Source organism: Cyanistes caeruleus, chromosome 3 (genome assembly GCF_971803275.1).
Source record: "Cyanistes caeruleus chromosome 3, bCyaCae1.hap1.1, whole genome shotgun sequence".
In the NCBI taxonomy this organism is placed as follows: Eukaryota; Metazoa; Chordata; class Aves; order Passeriformes; family Paridae; genus Cyanistes; species Cyanistes caeruleus.
Genome location: NC_141703.1, coordinates 113,565,001 through 113,585,348, shown reverse-complemented (window position 1 = coordinate 113,585,348; position 20,348 = coordinate 113,565,001). Strand labels below are relative to the sequence as shown.

Sequence of the window (20,348 nt, the reverse complement as noted above, 5' to 3'; positions counted from 1 at the left end):
AAAAACAGTTGTCAAAGGCAAAGTTATGTTTTTTTCCTCTTGGAAATGAACTCTTCTGCAGTGTGCCAAGGTATTTTTTTTAGGTTTAAAGGAAAGAGATGGCAAAGAGATGCCTTGCCATCAAGGCCAGGGAAAGACAAAAGCAGGGACTCAACATGGACTGTGCATGGCACAGGAGCTGAGTTCTTGTGTGACTTGGAGCAAGATCTGTCATTTGTCTGGATTTTTGTTTTCCATATCCCTGGGAAGGAATTATTGTATTTCCCTTGCAAGGCTGTTTTTAGGCTTCTCAGATAAAAATGTTGCAGGGATTAATTATATGGCACAGAAGCCCTTGTAGCTCTGGGGTTTGGCATTGGTGCCACTCAAAAGTAATGCTGAGAGCTGAAGAAAAAGCTGGTTTTTATCATGCTCTGAGCTCCTTGAGTGCCTTACACAGTCTTAGCAGAGGTAGAGTGGCAGTGAAGTTTTGTATTTTGAATTTATGCCCATTCCAAGAGTCATTATCCAAGGAATTCGATAGTGGGAGGATCTGAATGGATTCCATTCTGTTTGTTGTTGTTACACCCGGTTTCATTTTTCCTGCTGTATTCCTGTGTATAGACACAGCCTGTGTGTGACTGCATTCCTGGTGGGAAAGGGTGGGAGAGCTGGATTTTACCATTTACCATCCTATTTAAGGTAGCTTTTGCCTCCTTTTTATTGTTTTCCTTAAACAATATTTTGGATTGTTATTGTATTTTATATGAGGAAGGGCTGCAATAGGTGTAATTTATTTAAAATACTTCAATTTCTCTTAAAATTTCCTATTTTCTTGGCAAAGGGGATCCTGGAGCTTTGTCTGCCAGGAGAGGAAATGGTTATTTCATTTACCTACTTCTGGTTTTAAATCTATTTTTTAAATCAGTTGCTGATTTTAATTGTATTTAAGTCAAGAATCCGAGCTTGCTGATTTAAAACATTTGATTGTACATTTGTTTTTTGTTTGTTTTTTTTTAAATTGTGCTTTTGTTCTCCTAAAAGAAATTTCTACTCCCTGCTTGGTCAAATATCAGTTGTACACTGCTGTCCTTTCATTAAAATTAGAGCTCATTTATTTTGGCCACTGCTCCTGTGCAAACTTTTTTAAGCAATGGCATCTAATTAGTAATTTGAGAGTCTTTGTTTAATATTTTATTATGTAGGAAACAAAGAATGATACATTTCAGTGGTGATGTCTGCTAGGAACTAATGTCAAACTTCCCTTGGAAACTGGAATTCAGATTAATTCAGCGTGGGGTGCCTAAGTGTTTGTGTTCATGGAACAACAAAATTTGATGAATCCCTGAGAAAAGCAACAGCCTTCTCCCAGAACAGCCTGGAATGTCAGCAGCAGGATTGATCTGACAGGTGTTCTTTTAGAATCCAGAATGGTTTGGGTTGGAAGGGACCTTAAAGCTCATCCATCACGCCCTGCTATGGCAGGAACATCTTCCACTGTCCCAGGCTGCTCCAAGCCCTGTCCAGCCTGGCTTTGGACACTGCCAGGGATCCAGGGGCAGCCACAGCAGCTCTGGGCACCCTGTGCCAGGGCCTCATCCCCCTCACAGGGAACAATTCCTTCCCAATATCCCATCCATCCCTGCCCTCTGGCACTGGGAAGCCATTCCCTGTGTTCTGTCCCTCCAGGCCCTTGTGCAATGTCCGTCTTTTGGACTGTTTTAGAAAGTATAAGGTTGTGAAACTGTCTCAGCTTGTTTGGTGTGGAAGATAAACATCAAATCAACTCACATGAACAATGCTGCTTTTTCCCCCTTTTTCTACCCAGATACTGAAGTGCTCATTTGGTGCTTGGATTTTGTCACAACCATTTTGCATCCCCAAATCCGTGTGTACCCACCTGCAGGGCTTTTTCTCAGGCTGAGTGAGTGGAGCAGGACAGAGTAGGGCTGAGGTCAGGGGTACCAGGCCTTGTAAAACCATTTCAGCGTCTCTTTGTACAGATCTGTTTGTCTTGTGATCCATCAAAACCCAGCTGGGGAATTTGTCCGGGCTGATGGTTTGTTTCCTCCTTGGAGAGACCTTCAAAGGCTGCCATACAAGTAGTTGACATTCTTCTTCACAGACACATGGTTGTTCCAGGAGGTTCATTAATGCAACGCTGCCTTCAAGCTCTTTGGAAATTTAAGGGTCTCATTCTCTCGTTTACACCAGTGTGGAACCGGGTAGGAATTGTAATGACTCGAGCTTTTGTAGCCTGGGTACAAAAAGGGAGATTGAATTTGATGGGTTTGCTGGGAATTAAGATCAGAAGGGAATATTAGATCATCTATGCTAATTGTGAGTAAATTCGACGGTGCAAATTCTGAGCAGAAAACTAAATCCACTCTGTGATTCCATAGGGGATGAACTCTATCACAAGGAGCTGATGGGTGAGAAGAGAGTGTTAATTGCTGAGGCTGCTCTGATGGGGCATAGCTGATGTTCACTTGGGCATAGTCCATGCAGCAGGGAAAGAGGGAATGGCATCCCTTCCTCCCTGGACTTAATCTGATCCTTGGGCTGATCCTGAGCCCTGGGCAGGGTGGGCAAGATGCTCTGGACTGCCTGAGAAGAGGCTCCTGCAGAGCCCACAGCACTGCTGCTCTGCCACCTCTGTGGCTGCTGTTTAGGGAGCTGCAGGCTGGGCTTAGATTGGTTTTAGTCTCCTCCTTGCCAGATGAAGGAAGTCCAGCTGCCTCACTAGTTTTCCTAAATCCTGTGCTGTGTGCAGTTTGGGGCATTAATGACGTCTCTTGGCTGGCCAGCCAGGGCCTTCCACTGCCCAGAGGGGCTCCAGGAGAGCTGGAGAGGGACTGGGGACAAGGCCTGGAGGCACAGGACACAGGGAATGGCTTCCCACTGCCAGAAGACAGGTTTAGATGGGATATTGGGAAGGAATTGTTCCCTGTGAGGGTGGTGAGGCCCTGGCACAGGGTGTCCAGAGCAGCTGTGGCTGCCCCTGGATTCCTGAAAATGTCCAAGGCCAGGCTGGAGTTTTAGGAGTCTTTAGGGTCCCTTCCAACCCAAACCATCCAGTGATTCCTCTGAACATCAGTCTGTGTTGTTACTTAAGTAATCCATGGTGGTTTTGGACAAGACCAAGTAGCAGCCCTGTTTTTCTTGTTTCAGTGACTGCTGCCCTTTGAGCACAGCGGTCCATATTGCTTTAAACCCATTTAGACACATATGTTTGATTGTAATTATTGCATTAATACGTAACTGCAAGGTTTCAATAGAGCCTCCAAAAAGGAAAGTATTATAAAATGGATTTACATGTTCTAAGATCAGGAGGGACTGACATAATCCTCTGTTTGGATGAAAGACCTTCCTGAAGCTTAGAACTGAATTTTTATTTTTATTTTTTTTTTGGTCTTTTGGAAACAATTAATATTCAAGTAAAGATATTGAGTCCAAGATTTATTAAATCCTGATGGATCCTTCTTATGTGTGGTTGGAAAGCTCTTCTGTGTTGGCCTGGCCTTTTATCTCCTCAGTCTTCAGATGCTTCTATTTTATCTATTTCTGAACTTCCAGAACTCCAGAAAGCCTTTCAGCCCAATTTAATATGGAATAAAGCAAAAAGCATGGTTTGATTCCAGACCAAGTCGGTCAGGCAACAGTTAGATAAGTATAATTAGACTTGTAATTGGAATGCGTTGTAGACAATTAGTTTTTGTAAATGTGTGTAATTTAATCCCAAGTAAAGGGTCAGGAGGACCTTGCTGTGAAAGAGGTTAAGGAGTAACATGTATAATTTCCAGGCCTTCTGATGCTCAGCTGGAGAAGAGCATGTCCATCTTTCCAATGGCAGCAAAAAATCCACCCTCCCCAAGGTGAGTCAGGGCTTCTGTTCTGCCTTTGTCTCCCAGTATCTGTTCCAAGAACAGCCTTAATAAATCCATGGGGGATGCTGTAACAGCAGTGATTTATAGAATCCCCCATAAAAAACCAAAGTCTGTGAGGTAACAAGACCCACTCTGTGGGAGTCCATTCAGCTTTTAGGGAAGCTCCTGAGAAATGGGATCCCATCTCATCCCAAACACTCGACTCGTGCTCTCTGTGGCAAAGGGCTGCAGGATCTCGCCCGCATGGCTACACGGCGGCACTTGGGATGTTTTTCTTCCTGCAATCCTTTTGTCAGGAAAGGGGCAGCCCTTCAGCCTCCAAGGTCAGCCCAGGAAAAGGGCCTGCTTCCCAGACATGTGGTACTCATTTGCTTGGAATTTTTGACACCACTTATTACAATCCGGCGCAGCTGCAAGTTCCCAGGCTCTTGGTTTTGGGGTTGGATTGAATGGTAAGAGAGGAATGCCCCAACTTCTCCCTGGAATCTTAAAACACAGCTTGCATGCAGAGTGGGGTGCGCAGAGGATACATTTAAGATTTAACAGATCCTGCATCATTATGGTTGGCCTTTATAGCTTCAGGAAAACAGCCTCAGTGTGTTGGAGTCCCCGAGAACGGGTTGGTGGTGCTGGTGGCCGGCTGCACCTGGGCTTTGCCAGAGTTCTCCGCGTTATTTATGGCTCATGGGCTGCACCGTGCGTGACCCAGGTTCTGTCGGCACAGATGTTGGGGCTGGGGTGGATTCTGTGGATGGAGTCGGAGAAGGGGACTCGCAGCTCAGCGTTAGTCAGCTACAACAAATGCAAAGACTGGAAGAGCAGGTTCTGGTTTCTTACCTTCTGCTGTAATAGCAGGAGCGGTGTAACCGTATGATTAACAGCGAGAGTCCAAACGTAGCAGGATAATAAATACTGAAAATTCAAAGGAAACCTCAGCTTCTGGCAATTACAGAGTTTGTGCAGCAGAGAGATGAAGCTTCTGACTTCAGTGTTATTTGTGACCTATTTGGAACTGAAATGTTGCAAGAGACTGTTTGTTTAATACTCAGTTGCTGGTTGTTTTTTCGAGTTACACCGTATTCAGGTTAAATACAATCCTTTGAACAGGGACTGATAGATAAACATTCTCCTCAGAAAATTCCATCAGATCTTGCTGTCTTAATTTGTACTGCCAGCAAGTGCTCAATGTGTTCCTTCTTTTTCCATTGCAAAAACCCCTGCCCCAAACCTCCGTAACCTTTCTTATCATGTATCCAATATTTTATAGAGCAATCACAAAGGGTAGTAAATTGAGTAAAACATACTATCCTTGGCAGGATTTCCCTTATGACTAAATCCAATATGAACAAAGAGGACAAGGGCAAATAACTTCACTTATTCAGGTCATTTTTCATAAGAATCATAAAAATTAGATAGAAAAGGCCTATTAGATTATCTCTCATCTCTTCCATTTTGCCAGTTCTGGCTTGTTCTCTACAGTAACCTTGTGAAATTTTACTTGTCCAAATGGAAGAAAGATAATTTTCCTTCTGTTTTGTTTTTTTTTTATTTTCTTTTGAGCAGAAAAGGATGGATGGTTTTTCCATCTGGGCTAGAATATACTTCTTGTGCTCCTAAAAGGCTCGTTTTTAATTTCCACAACTGTCTCCTCTTCAAAAGTTTTACGTTCCTCTTTTTGGGCACGGTGATCTTATCGTGAGGCGTTTCCTAAGCTTGGGCCCATGTCTTTAATTCCACCCCATTATTCCAGTTATTCAAGTATTGGAATAACCCTGAGGCCATCTGTAACAATTTCACCCCATTGTGTTTCTGCCCTTCAAGTGCTCGCCAGGATTAATGTACCAACAACAACAGATTGTTCTTGCTGTATAGTGGGAAATGTTTATAAATGCTCTTCAGATTAAAATAATTTAAAATCCTCTTAAAAAGATATTTCTCCCCTCTGCCCCCCACCAAGAGAACTGCCAGGGAAGTATATATGAGATGACTCAAACCACCCAAAACAATAAAAACAAAGTCCCTTACAATGGTGAAGGACCATGAAGAGTTGGAGAGAAGCTGTCAGTGCAGCAGCTCTAGAGCTTGTGTTTAACTCCACACGTGTGGTTTAATTTCTCAAAAGCTGAAGAAAGCAGTGGAGGATTTTTGATATTTGTTGTTCTAAATTAAAGTTGTATCAGTGTCCAAAAAATGCTAAAATGAATATGGGTTTGGAAGGAGTTAATGTTTAAGGAGTGTGTGTGCTTATCTGCTGCTGAAAGGTCACTGAGTAAATTCTTCAATGATCCCAGTGTTGTGGGGATGCTGCTGAAATGACAGATCTTGTTCTGTTTCCAAAAAAAAAAAACAAAAAAAAAACCAACAACTGGGTGGGGACTCTGGAGCAAATGGGGATGTGTCTCATGTTGCTGGGAAATAGCTAATCATTTAATCATGTCATAGAATCCCAGAATGGTTTGGTTTGAGAGGGACCTTAAAGCCCATCCAGTGCCACCCCCTGCCATGGGCAGGGACACCTCCTAGTATCCCAGGTTGCTCCAAGCCCCATTCAGCCTGGCCTGGAGAAATTCCAGGGATCCAGGGGCAGCCACAGCTGCTCTAGGTACCCTGTGCCAGGGCTTTCCCCACTCTCACAGAGAACAATTCCTTCCCAGTATCCTACCTATCCCTGCCCTCTGGCAGTGGGAAGCCATTCCCTGAGTCCTGTCCTTCCAGGCCCTTATAAATAGTCTTTCTCCATCTTTCTTATTGGCTCCTCCAGGCACTCAAAGGCCACACTTAGGGAAGTGCACGTGGCCAGAGCCTGTCCACCTTGTCATCTTCCAGCACCCACAAATCCTTCTTCACAGGGTTGTTCTCAATGACTTCTCCCTGTTTGTTCTTATACTCCCATGCAGCGCAGCACTTGGCCTTGTTGAACCTCATCTCCTGCTTCTGAACCTTGTGTAGGTCCCTCTGGATGGCCCTGTCCTTCAGGAGTGTCCCCTGCACTGCTCAGCTTTCAGGAGCAGTGGTTTGATGGAGTAAAATGGTTTGGCACGGTGTTGGAGCACACACTGTGAGGTATCCTATGGATCCTATGCCAGCAGGTCTGGGACCACACACGTGTCATCTCTTCAGCACTTCACGAGTGAATTGCTAGGAGTGGAATTATTTTATTTTTTTGGAGGGGAAATAAGGGAAAGGAATGTGGCCAGCTCAGTCAGGGGGGAATTACGTGCCTTAGTCTGTTCTCATCCCAAAGGAGTCTCAGCATCCAGGACTTGGACCTCCCCAGCGTCTGCTGGGTTCCTGAATTACTGTAGACTCCTGGGTGACGTTAGGGAAATCAGGCAAGTCTATAATTCATGAACGGGAGATATATTGAATGTGACAGGGAAAACAAAGAGAAATTAGGATCCACAGAACGAGCATTTGTGACAGCAACAGAGGATTCTTGGAAGCTGGTTGTGGATCTTAGTGGGACCGATGTGCTGCTGTAATAAAGGGAAATAAACCTTCAATATATAATAAGGTGGCTTTTTTTGAGAATTGATTTTTGATACATGTATTTGGTTATATTTTAGTCTCCTAAATAGTCTCTCTAAAATAGGATCTCCTTGTCATGACATATAAGAAAAGAACGTTATATGCTTAAAAACATCCATACTAGCCCTTCTTCTGTCTGTGTGGCCACATCTCATGTGTTGATGTCACTCCTGGGCATCCTGCATCCTGATCCCTGTGTGGGAACACAGATCTGAGGGATGCTGTCCCTGTTCTCAGTGGTTTTACGTTGTGAACTTCGTCTGCCTTTTAAAATGGAAGAGGGGACTACAGTCCATGGCAACACACAGGGATTTTACTTAAAAATATTCCTGTTTTAGGAGAGTGGTTTCATTGCAAAATAAAACTGGCATCTTTTTTCTCTATTCTCCATAAAATCCATGGATGGGAGAGTGGCCATGTACAGACTTGCTGTACATTAATTTTGTTTGTAAAAATGCTGTAATTATACAGCTCTCCTGCCAATTTGGCACATGAAGACAAGTAAAATCCCAAGCGGAATGCTTTCCCCATGAAAAGTCTTTCTGTAGGGTTTTTTCCTCCCTTAGCTTGAACATAATAACCTGATTGGCAAACCATTTAAAAAATGAATTGCAGGGCTTCCAGCATGAAATGATTGGCTCCATAGGAGTTACGGCTTTTGCATACGTGGGGGAAAAATCCAACTGTGCCACTGAGATCCGCTGGGATGTCCTCTTGGAGAGCCTGCCAGGCTGCAGTGACCTGGAATGCATCCAGCTGGTGCGTCACCCCTGCTACCAGCTCTGCATTTCTTCAGCTTTTAACTCAATTCCTGCTCTCAGTGGCAGCTGTTTAATTCTTCTGCCAGAGATAGCTTCAGGAGGGGAAAATAAAAAAAAAACAAACCAAACTGCAAATAGAGGAATTGTTTGGAATATTGGGTCTAAACATAGATGGTGGTGATGGCTGGTTCCATTTTTAGCTTCCTAAAGAAACGAGGCTTATCCAGTAGTGACATCTGCTCGTTGGCTGCTTCTTCAGAGGTTGTGAGTGCAAGGGTCAACTTCAGCCACATTTTGATTAAAAACCAAGTTTTGCTCCAGGTTTTGGTGCTTGGTGGATGGGGACATTTGACTTTGGAACTCAGTGGTGATTTCTTTTTGAGCACGTGGCTGTAGGGCAGGGGGATGGAGAGGGGGTCATGCAAAGCACAGGAGCAGGAGAGGTGGAGAAGAAGGTGTGAGCTCTGAGCTAAGGGCAAAATCAGAGCATAGAATAGCATCATGAGGGCAGAGAACAAAAGTCATGGCAAAACCAGGTTGTGCTAGCTCCCCGTTTCAAAGAGCAGGTAGGCTACGAGCGGCCTACCCTAGGTGGGCTCCCACCAGGGGATGTCCTCTCCTACCCTGTTCCCGCCTCTCCTTGTGCTGCCATGACCATTTGTGGATCACTAAGGCTTAGGGAACGTTTTTGGCCGTGTTATTTGGAGCTTGGATGAGCTTAAGGCGGCCGTGAGAGCGAAGGCCGGCCAGAAGCCCGTCTGAGGCGTGAGCGGCTCCTCGCGGCCCACAAAGCTGCTTTGCCTTAAGGAGCCCGGCTCCGGGCAGGATTATCCGGCTGCCTGGGAGAGTGCAGCGCGAGCCAAGTGGGCATGGAAGTGTCTCTGGGAGGAGGAGAAGCACCTCAGTGTCACCCTCAGTGCCTGAGCAAAGGTGAGATAGCGAGCTTTTCAGCTCCAGTCCTCAGGGTTTCTCTGCTGCTTTAGGATCAAAGCGGCTCGTTTGGTTGGAAGGGGCCTGTGGGATCATCCAGGTCTCCTGGCTGCCCAAATTCACGGCGTGTTCTCAAGGGCATTGGCCGGGGGCTGCAGGCAGGCTTGAGGCATTGACCACCTCTGCAGGAAGCCACTTCCAGTGTTTGATCACCCTCTTGGTAAAGAAATACTTCCAAATATCTGTCCGAAAGTGGCCGGTGGGACAGTCCTGCCTTGCCTCCCAGGCTGTGGTTTGCCCTCCCTGCTGGCTTCAGCTGACCAGCACCCCCAGTTCCTGCCTGCAAAGCCCCTCTCCAGGCACTCCTGTCTATGGATTTGGGTGGATTTGTGCAAACATCTGCTGGACCATGGCTGGTGAAGGCCACGTTCTGCTGGGAAGGCTTTGTGGCCGTGTATTCCCAGTGGGAAACCATCAAGGCCGTGTCTTTGGGAATTGTACCAACCTGGAGAATAAAAGCTGCAGCATTACTTTTGGAGAGGACTTTGCCCCATGTGGGATCTGGCAGAAGCATTTCAGGATTTAGTGATGAGGAAATGCTCTGGCTGCAGAGCTCTTTAGGTCGCCCTCCCAGAGTCTGTGGGGAGCTCTTGGCCGAGGGAAGTAAACTGGTGACCTGGAAAAAGAAAATGAAGGAAACAAGATTAGTCTGCTCGACAGGGAATGCCATCCTGGGATTTATTTTGATTCCTGTCAAAGTAGCAGCCTGAAAGACTTTATGCAGGGAAAAAATGTGTTTTGTAATTGGAGAGAAAAAAATGCATACTTTTGAGACATATATGTATATATATGTAAAAAATATAGAGATTGGTTCCTGGGTGGAAGCTCTGGGAGTGCTTTAGAGAGGCTACTCTGCATTATATCCTTTATTTAGCAACTGTCATGCCCGTTTGTAGGATCTGTAGTGATAGAACCTGTCCTGGGAAACGTCTGAAATCCGAAATCATGAAATATTTAGTGGAGTGTTCGCTGCTAATGGGCTCCAGCCCTGCGCCAGCACCACAGGATCAGTAACAAAAGGCTCTGTGTACCAGTGCCAAGCTGCCTGAGACTGCTCTGAGTTTTGTTCAAGTCTTATTTCAGGTTTTATCAAAAGCAAAATCTGAGTCCAGCAAGGCAGGGTTTGGTTGGTTGAAACCAGCAAAAGCTTGTTTTATTTTCCTTGCTCAGAGGAAACCTGGGATATGTCATGTGTGGCATACACAGAAGTGAGTTATTTTTTTCAGCAGTAGATAAATTGATGTGAGAAAAAATACACAGTATTGATTTTCCTTTTCCTGTGGCTTTTGAGAGGTTGTTAATGCAGCAAGTACACAAGAGCACTCATATGTCTGTCTGCACAGTAATTGCTAATAAATTGACTTTCTTAAAAACAATTTTTAGTCTGTAGTTTCAGTGACTTGATTTGTGGAGTAGATGATATCTCCTGGCACATAATTACTCATTTTTGGGCCGTGTAAAAGGGGGGAGGATAAATTTTCCTGCATTATCTGTAGCACTGAACATCCCTCCTATTACTCATACAGGTTTTTTCTCTGTGTCTTCTTCCTTACTGTAGCTGAGCAAAGAGGTTTTTAAGGATCTGAGGCTTTTTTCAATGTTAAAATTTACAGTACAGACACTTTCTAGAGCTAATTCTTGTGCATTCTGACGCAGCAGTGGTCATGATTGTGACAAGGACAATGATTTATACTCAGGACCAACAATTTATTTCTCTCAGTGTCTCCAGAGTGACTGCAGAGAACTTGTTTTCCTTTGGGAAAAAAAACCCCAAACCTGCAGTAGGACCCATGGTGATAATCATATTAACAGCACAGTGAGGGCAATTTGATGACATTTGATGGATGTGACATGCAAGGCTGTGTCAGTCTGCTGGTGGTGATGATCTGAGCATGCTGAGGAAGGCACTGGGTAGGAGCTGACCCATGGAGTGGGATGAGGTCTTGGTCTGTGCTTGGGGAATTGTGGTATCTGTCCAATGGAAGCATTTCTGGTCTTGATGCAGAGGTGGGCATGTGGTGATGCTCAGGAATCACTGGTGTTCACGGACACTTTGGTGCTGCTCTTTGTTCTTGCTGTTCTGGGCTTGCAGTCAAAATTTGGTGGTCATTAATATTTTCTTCCCATTATCCAGTGCAGGATTGCATTGTGTCCAATTTCTCCTGGATATGGTCTACACAATCAGTGTTATCTGGGATTTGTTGTCCCAGAGGTTTTGTTCTAAAGCCTTGTAGGTTGCCATGGTGGCACAGGGACCACATTGTCACTGTTATGAGAAGAGACAGACATCGATTACGCTGCTTGAGGTGATTTATTCCCAATAACTCCTTGACTTGGCAGTCATCTGGTGATCTCAGTTCTCATGACAGTGATCCTTCTTCAGTATCGTTCCTGACAGGATTTTCCTGATTATTCCCTTGGGCTTTGCTGTTGTTCTAATGTCCCACATGTTTTTAACCACTTTTCTTGTTTTTGGTCTCCCTTCCCATGGTGGTTCTCAAGGTCCTGCCAAATCATTGATCTCCACTCAGAAACCTTTTTATGGAGGAACAGTGAGTCTGTGAAGGAACAGAGACTTGTTGTGAGGTACAAAGTGAAATTTAGGACTTGTAATTCTTGCACATTCACAGTGTTGCTTTCCCCCCCACCTCCACTTTGTCCTGTTTACAGCGCAAATGGTTTCTGCAGGAGGGCCATGGACATCTGTGTGTTTGGCTGCTTATTGCAGAAGGCTTTTAGTGGGTCAAGGAAGCACATGGAGGGGAGCTTTTGGAGTGGCCTGTGAAATGATTTTGCTTAGCTTTGTTTTAGCACTCCTTGCACAAACCTCTGCTCCCTCCCCTTGGGTCGCAGCTTTCCAAGCTGTGCCAGCAAAAGCAGAGTCAGGCTCTGCTAAACTCAAATAAAGCATGGAGCACTTTTAATTCGCATTTGTGCAGAGGTGCTTAATTACAAACACCTCTCGTCCTGCCACGGTACTCCTGGTAGATCCTTGATTGCTCCCAATAAGGAGCTGAGCAGCTTTGAGGGTGGATGCCATTCCCTTAGATTTAGGAAGGTTTTCCACAGCCCTAGGAGTGGTGAAGGTCACTGGTTTGATGTTCAAAGCGCTGGTTATTACAGGATATAATCATGGAATCGCAGAATATCCCGAGTTGAAAGGTGTCTTGGGTTGCACTGCAAGATGTAACCACAAGTCTGTATTCTGTTAGCAGCTGTTAAAACCAGGTGGGGCAGTGTTCTTTATCTCTCCCACCACCCATCCTCCCTCCAGGGGGAAATCTTCTGTTCATGGGCCATTGAGTCTCACTGCATGACTGATAAACTTCCATCATCCCACTGGGACATGCTGCACCCAGGGGGAGGAGCCGAGCATTCCTACCTGGATATAATCTGAGATTTGGAACACCACGGTCAGCCTTTCTCCACTGGATTCCCAGAGGAAACCATGACCCACCTCCAGCAGCCCTGGAGCTTCAGAGGAAAGCTGCAGCCTTTGTGCAGGATCATTGCTTCAGCAGAGCCCATCTGTCAGTGCAGGAGGACTGCAGGCACCATTTAGTGAGAGCGCTAGCAACACGTGCCCAGCAGGGTGTCAGGTTGTATCCTGACTCTGTCAGTGGTTTTTGTACTACTGCATTGTATTTTAATGTTCCTAGGAAAGAGCTGTTATTCTTACTCCCATATCTTTGCCTGAGAGCCTCTTAATTTCAAATTTATAATAGTTTGGGGGGGAAGTTTACATTTTTCCATTTCAAGGGAGGTTCCTGCCTTCCTTAGCAGACACCTGTTTTTTCAGATCAAGACAGAAGAATCATTGTGTCCAAATCCTGGCCATGCTCAACATAACCCCAAGGATCCCACCATGAATCCCACCCCAAGGATGTGTGTGAACCCTCCCCCAGGGTTCACACAGACCAACACTTCTAAATTCTGTCTCTCCAGGATTTGGTAGGTGGGGTAGCATGCACCATCTGTAAACCCATGGATGAATTGGAAGGAAAGCTTAAGGTGAGGCAACAAAACAACCCCAAACATGAGCCATTGCCTGAGGAAACACGGGAATCCCCATTAGAAAGATTTAGAAAACACATCTGCCAGGAGTTTGGCTCTTGGAATTCCATCAGGGAAGTCCCTCTTTATTTTCTTCTAAAGATAAAAAAAACCCAAAACAAAACACCAAAAAACCCACCAAAACCCATCCTGAAAATGCATTGCACATCTGTATTATTTAAATGCCTAGAACTGGACATCCTCTTGCAGTGCACCCATATCCTCTCAAGAGATGGTCCCAGGATATTCCAGGTCCTATTTTGGACATGCAAGCCTTAGATCCAACTTGGAATTTGCCAGGGAAGTATTTTCTACTGAAATACAAATATCCCCTTCTCACCCCCTCAAGAAATATTAAAACCTGTTTGGAGGAGTGAAAATGCAGTACAACATTTAGTTATAAATTGAAGATTTCCAAGCTATGTTGACTTAGAGCATCTGTTAGTGAAACACGTCTGCTCTGCAGACAGTTTTTGTACTTGTGCTGTGCAAGCACATTTCAAACAAGCACAGCAAATGTGCTGCTGAGAACAATCCAGCGGTGCTGCTTGGGTCATTTAGATGACTTAATAGGTCTTTTCTTTTTCCTTGCTATCTGTGTTAAATCAATGATTCATATAAATTATGCCGAAGGGAGTTAATTGTTATTGCATGGTATAAAAAGCTGCCAAACTAAGGGCAAAACTCTGATTGCAGTGCATGGAATAAAATGGAGCTGTGTTCTGATTGCTGAAAGCATAAAATGGCTGAACCTGTCACCCTTACCAAAAACAGCCTGGACTGGAATTCCTGTGGAAACAGCAGCAGCAAAGGAATTGTAGAGGCAAAGGTTTGATGCCTGTGGTGTGTTTGGAGGTTTTGGTACATTTGGATGTTCTCCAGAACACACAACAAACACTAAATGTGAAATAGCCAGCTCAAAGAACTGTGCTTCTCTGGTGCCTAGATCTCCAGAGGAATTTAGGAATTTAACTTTGTTGGTGTAGTGGGAACTGAGCTCTTAAATATCTTTGTGAGATTAGACTGTGGTCTGTATAATATAGTTTATTTCTTATCTCTATAAGAGGGGCACTGCTGCCATTCTCTCTTGTGGTTCCTGTGGCACATTTTCAGGGCTGTTTGAAAAGAAATTGGTGCTTCTCAGGGTCTGGAGCTTGATGGTGGCTTTTCTAGTATTTCAAGGTTGGACTTGATGATCTTGGCTGACTTTTCCAGCCTTAAGGATTCTGTGGTTCTCAGAGGGAGGGTACAGCAAGGACACTTGAAGACAAGCTCAGGTGCTACCTTTTGCTTTGGAATATTTCCACTGTAGACAGTGGAGAGGCAAAAGAGGATCTGTCATGTGTTGCTTAATTTTGATGTACATCTGCACTAAATCTGCCATGGCCCTTTCCTAGGAAAGCTGCATTTTTACATGGAAGAAGGTAATACGATGAGAAGTTCATGGAATCGTGGAATGGCTTGGGTTGGAAGAGACCTTAAAGCTCATCCAGTGCCACCCCTGCCATGGCAGGGATACCTCCCACTATCCCAGGCTGCTCCAAGCCCCCATCCAGCCTGGCTGTGGACACTGCCAGGGATACAGGAGCATCCATAGCTTCTCTGGGCACCCTGTGCCAGGGCCTGCCCACTCTCACAGTGAACAATTCCTTCCCAATATCCCATCCATCCCTGCCCTCTGGCAGTTTAAAGCCATTCCCCCTTGCTGAAGGGGGACTGTTGAAACACTGCCTGTTGTATGAAGGAGAATGGGAAAAGATATACTTGTAGGAATTGTTTGGAGCTAAGGTCAGAGTTTTCTGTGCAGGGAAAAGAAGTTTTCAAATGGGAGTCACCACTGGGAAATAAAAGAGAGGAGTGTGTGGAATATGCATGTTTAGGGTAGGATGGAGGAGGACAACATCAGGGAGATGCTGTTAAGAGAAAAGTGGAATGAAAAGGTGGATTTGTGGAGCCAATGGGAAAGTTCAGGAGCACCACAACACACTAAAACCTTGGGAAATGGCAGGGCCAAAATTGAGGAAATCCACACTCTGCAGTGATTAAATAATTAATAAGGGACCATTTCTGGCCTGCTTGGTGACCTGACCCGACTGCAGGAACTGAATGTGTGGCGTAAGGATTAATGTGCCTTAGGCAAGGTCCGTGCTGAGATTGGAACAGGAAATGATTAAAGTCCTTTTCAAAAGCTGGAGGAAAGCTCGTTATTTTGCTCTAATATTATCAGGAATTTTTATAATCCATGTGCAGTGTTCAGGAAGTGAGTGAGTGAGTGAGTGAGTGTTCAGGAAGTGAGTGTTGGGGGGCTCCCCTCTGTTCTTTTTAAAAACTGGGGAATATTACTCTAAATTTTGGTGAGTTTTCCACCTGTCCCTGCCTGGCATAGGGAATTAAGTGAACAAATATTAAGTCTACAGTGACAGAAATTGCCAATGACTTCTAAAGGAAGGAGAGATTGGGACTGCTTCAAACAAGTGCTTAATAAACCCCAGTGAAAGAAATGTTGACTTAACTCATTTTTAATTGCTTTTAAGCGAGTTTGTTATTGAAAGTAATTAAAGGCCTTGAAAGATTGTGGGAACTTTGGGAACACCTCTATGGAAAGGCAGTTACTCACCTTAAAATAATTTTTATTGCTACCTAATCTGTCTGAATCGCTCAATTAATTACTTAATGAAGTGTGGTTCAGTGCAGGGATGCTGCTCAGGTATGGGAGAATTGTGTGTGCTTTGGGTATAATGGAAGGCAGAACACCTGATAAATAGTCAATTGTTGCTTTGAGAAACTTTATGGATAAATAAAAAAAGACCAATCAGTTTTGTGAAGCTCTTTTTTGACCAGAACTCCTTTTCCCAAGACATGCATGAGAACTGGAATGGGTGAATTTTCTAGAGCTGAAAGGTTTCCTTGCAGAATCACAGTTTAAACAATGTTTTCATCAGTGTGGCTCAGCTGGTTTTTCAGATGGAAATAACTCCAGCAGGAAGTGTCTCTGTCAATACAACAATCTCCAAATTGATTTTGTTGTCATGTTTCCATTGAGGACAGTGGAGAAAAGATTTTAACGCTGCAATGCTGCAGTGGAAAAACCATCCTCAAGGGATCAAGGGCTGTTCTTAATCTGGAATTCAGGTTGAGAGAGAGAGAGGATTGTGCCCCTCTGCCCCTGAGCTGGGGTGAGAGCCCACCTGCAGAGCTGCCCCAGCCCTGGGGCCAGCAGCACAAGGAGCTGGAGCTGCTGCAGAGAGTCCAGAGGAGGCCCCGGAGCTGCTCCAGGGCTGGAGCCCCTCTGCTCTGGAGCCAGGCTGGGAGAGCTGGGGGTGCTCACCTGGAGAGGAGAAGGCTCCAGGGAGACCCTTTAGATACTGGAAGGGGCTCTCAGTGCCTGTTTTCTGTGCTCCATTGGCAACAGGATCTGTTTCCCCAAACTCTGCTACTCAGCAATGCATTGAGCTGAATGATGCTGATACTGCGATTATTCTGAGTTTGGAGATTGAAGAAAAACCCTTCTCAAAAGATGGCTCATGTAAATTGAAGTAGATTATTAAACCAGACTTCACCAGAATTTACTGCCCTTTGCTTTTCTTAACACAATGAAGTGAAAATCAAGAATGAGGGCATTTATCTCCAGTGTGTGTTTTTCTGGATTACAAACTTTGGCAGATGTGGTGCAGAGCGATATTTCTTGGCAAACCGACGTGTTTGAAAGACTGGTCTTAGAGAAATGAGTCTCCTTTAAATAGACCTAAATATGAAAGCAAACCAGCTCTCACTCTGTTTAAGTCTCTCTTATCTGCTGGTAGAGTTCAGATTAGAGTGTCTGACTTGAATATCTTGAATCCACCCATCCTGCTGCTGCGTCGACCGCAGCTCGACGCCTGAAATCCAGGTCTCAACAGGAGCAGGGAGCCCAGTGCTGATATTTTAGTAGCAGTTGTCCTTTTCCTGCTCTTTGGCTCCAAAAGCAACCCCTCCAGTTTTCCAGGGGATTAGACTCCTTTTTTTTTTTATTTTAATCAGTAACTGTGAGTAAGTAAAAATGCGGATGGGATTTGCTGTTTTTCCTAAGCTCGCTCTGCCCTTCTGGCCTTCTGCTGGCATCCTCCAAGTGGGAAAGTTATTCTAAGGATACAGCAGAAGTGATGTCAAAGGGAGGTGTGGTCAGAGGTGACATTCAGAATCCTGAGGTGTGTCACTTGTCTTTCTTGGGGGCCGAGCCAACAGGATGTTCCTGGAGAAAGGACGATGCCCAACTTTGCCAGTTTAATGATTTCCTCATTTTTCTTGCCCCTTGAGTTCTCACTTTGAACCCTGCATGTAAAAAAATGAAGGAGGATCTTGGGATATTTAATACTCTGGAGATTCAAGAACCATCTAATTTTAGAAGCTCACTGGACACCTGGAGATGTTGAGTCACTGTGTGTGGCTCCACGGAGTTTTCCTGGAGGGATGTTTCCCGTGGTGGATGTGTGTAAGGTGCTGCTGAAGCACATGGCCCTTTTCACCCTCTTCCTTAAAAACTCCTTCCCCTTCTGACCAGCCAAAGCCATTGCCGATGATTCCAAACAGTTCCAATGCTTCCCCCAGTTGGCCAAGACGAGTGCTGGAGATGGGTCTCTGGCAGGAGGAAGCTCAGGAGCTGGAAGCAACCCTGGGAGCCTTTCCCTCCTGAGCATCATCAGTGTTTGGGAAATCCAGGAACGAATTCCTGCTGGTGCTGCCCCTCTTGCTCCATGCCATTTCTCCTGGCTGTGTCCTGTTGTTCCTAACTCCAGGGTGAAGCTGTCCCTGGGAGCTTCCCTCCTCCTGTGCCGCCTGTTCCTGGTGCTGGGCTCCCTGGGCTGCGCCGGTCCCGCTCTCCCAGGGCCATCTGGTGAACCAGATCAGGGAACAGCAAAGCCAGGTTATTTTTAACGTGGATCCCTTCCCAATCCAGGTCTCGGTACAGCTCCAGAGCAGTCCTGATGGCACAAAGGCAATTACCAGATTTTAAGGAGAGAAAAGACGGGAAGGCGCTTCCAGCCAGGAATGACCCTGTGGTTTCCTGCAACGTTCTCTGCCTTCCAAAATTATTTTTTTCCATGCCTTTATTTCCTGCTAGGTATTTGAACAGATGTTTTTGCTTCCAGTTGCTCCAGGTGGATCTTTAATTTATTTTTTTTTAAATGTACCCTGAGCAGAATGGAATTTGGATCCATACTGGATAATCTGTACATATTCATTGACATTTTGCCCTATTCTTCCAGAATTTAGGTCTTAAGTGCATTAGGCTCCATGACAAATGTCTCTGGTAACCTCTCTGTGGTGTCTCCTTGCTCACAGCTTAACACTGCACTCTTCACTATTGCCTTTAAATTCTGTTCCTTTAATTCCATTCCCTGTATGAGTAAAGGTATCTGAATTAACCTTCACAATGAACCTGCCGGGGCTTTTCCCAGCGTCCAAATAGATTCTCATTAATTCATCTTTTGTAATGCAGGGAAGGGTTGTGCTGGAGTGTTTTGCTTCAATTTTATTATTTTTTTTTAAATAGAGGAAAAGGTCACACCGAGGCTGCTCTCGCTGAAAGGTTTATTTTTATTTCTAAGACAACGGCTGCATGCAATTTTTAATGCTGCACTTCTTGGAGGTTGACTGTTGTCAGTAGTACAGTTAATATTTCCTTCAATTAACAATAACCTTAGATAATGAAATTATGTTCTTTTCATTACAAAGTCATTTGTGACTTAGAAACCCCAAGGTGCCTTATAATATATAATTTGCACGAGTGAAAATAATTATACCAGAGTCAATTCTAGAAGAAGTTTGGGAAAATTGTTGAAAACAGGCAGTAAAGGAAGTGGATGTTGACTTTTGGGGAACTTTTCCCTTTGCATTTTGTGGGGTTTGGTTACTCAGAGGGCTAAACTCAAAATGTTGTGGAATAGGATTTAACCCTGCGGAATGTCTGACATTTGCTGAATGTTTTTATCTTCAACTGATAAGCAGTTGTAGGGTGTATTTTTATGCTACCACTATTTTATCAGAACCCTCTGCAATCTACCAAAGCAGGTGTTTTAATCACCACATCCTAATTAACTCAATGTATTTTATAATCTGTCTACCCAGCTCCTACCACTGGGGTCAAATTTTGTGGAAAGAAGAACGAAAATAATGGATTAAAAGAGAAACAGAGAAGAATTGTAATAAGATCAGCATTGAAGTGTAGCTACTGGAACAAAAGAAGAAAACTAAATTTGGGGCATAGGAGGGAGGACAGAATTAAAAACCTTGTTTTGCTGCTTGAAATAGCACATGGAATTGATGAAGATATTAGGGAACGAGCTTCCCTACTTAGTAGCTGCAGTAATCTTAGGAAATATTAAGGGATTTAATCTCTTTCATAGCAAGAAGAAAGTGGGAAGGGAAGGAGGAATTCTGGGCTGCAGGAACCCGCTTTGGTGTCTTTCTTAACTTGGTAAGAAAGACAGAGAAGGAATTTCTACGGGAGCTTGTAGTGACAGGACACAGGGAATGGTTTCCCACTGCCAGAGGGCAGGGTTAGATGGGATATTGGGAAGGAATTCTTGGCTGTTAGAGTGGTGAGACCCTGGCACAGGTTGCCTCACAGGCAGGCAGGGCTGCTTTTTTCTGTATTCTTGAAGTTTTCCCGGTCTTAATCCCAGATGACACTCTTAATGAACAAGGTTGTGCCATCAGGACTTCTCAACGTTCTGCTGTTCCCTAGATTTTCCAAATTAATACCTTCTCAGAAATTCATTTGTTTTTTCTCATTCTTTAATGAACGTCTTTGCACTTCCACTCAAAGACACTGACTTGGACTGATTGTTTTTTTGCAAATACATCAGATTTGGTCAATCCTGACTGTTCCCTGCCGCTTTTTGAGCGGTGGCAGAGGGCAGGGATGTGTGCTGGCAGCTGGACAGCCTCCTTCTTTGCAGCTTATCACAGCTTCTCTCTGCAGCAGCAGCATCCACTCACTCTGAACTGAACCATTTTGACTTCTGGTTAGGAAAAAACAGAAAAGGAGCCAAAAAAAATACCAAAAGGCTTAATCTGCTGAGTGGCAGCACAATGCAAGCAGGTATTGATGCTGTTGCAGCGAAAGAAAGATCCAGCGCCAAGGTTAATGAGGGGTGAGGACTGTTCT

General features: G+C 44.6%; 1 protein-coding gene across 6 annotated transcripts in view; it reads left to right on the top strand.

Moving 5' to 3' along the window:
- The window catches only part of FAM168A (family with sequence similarity 168 member A), a 132,398-nt gene that overhangs the window by 17,909 nt on the left and 94,141 nt on the right, over positions 1-20,348 (top strand). Inside the window, exon 1 of one of the 6 annotated variants that reach the window (XM_086883670.1) lies at positions 8,950-9,085. The exons of the other annotated variants lie outside the window; for them this stretch is intronic. The gene's annotated coding sequence lies outside the window, so the exon portion shown is untranslated. Of the gene's footprint in view, positions 1-8,949; positions 9,086-20,348 lie in introns of those variants that run through there. 6 annotated transcript variants of the gene reach the window in all.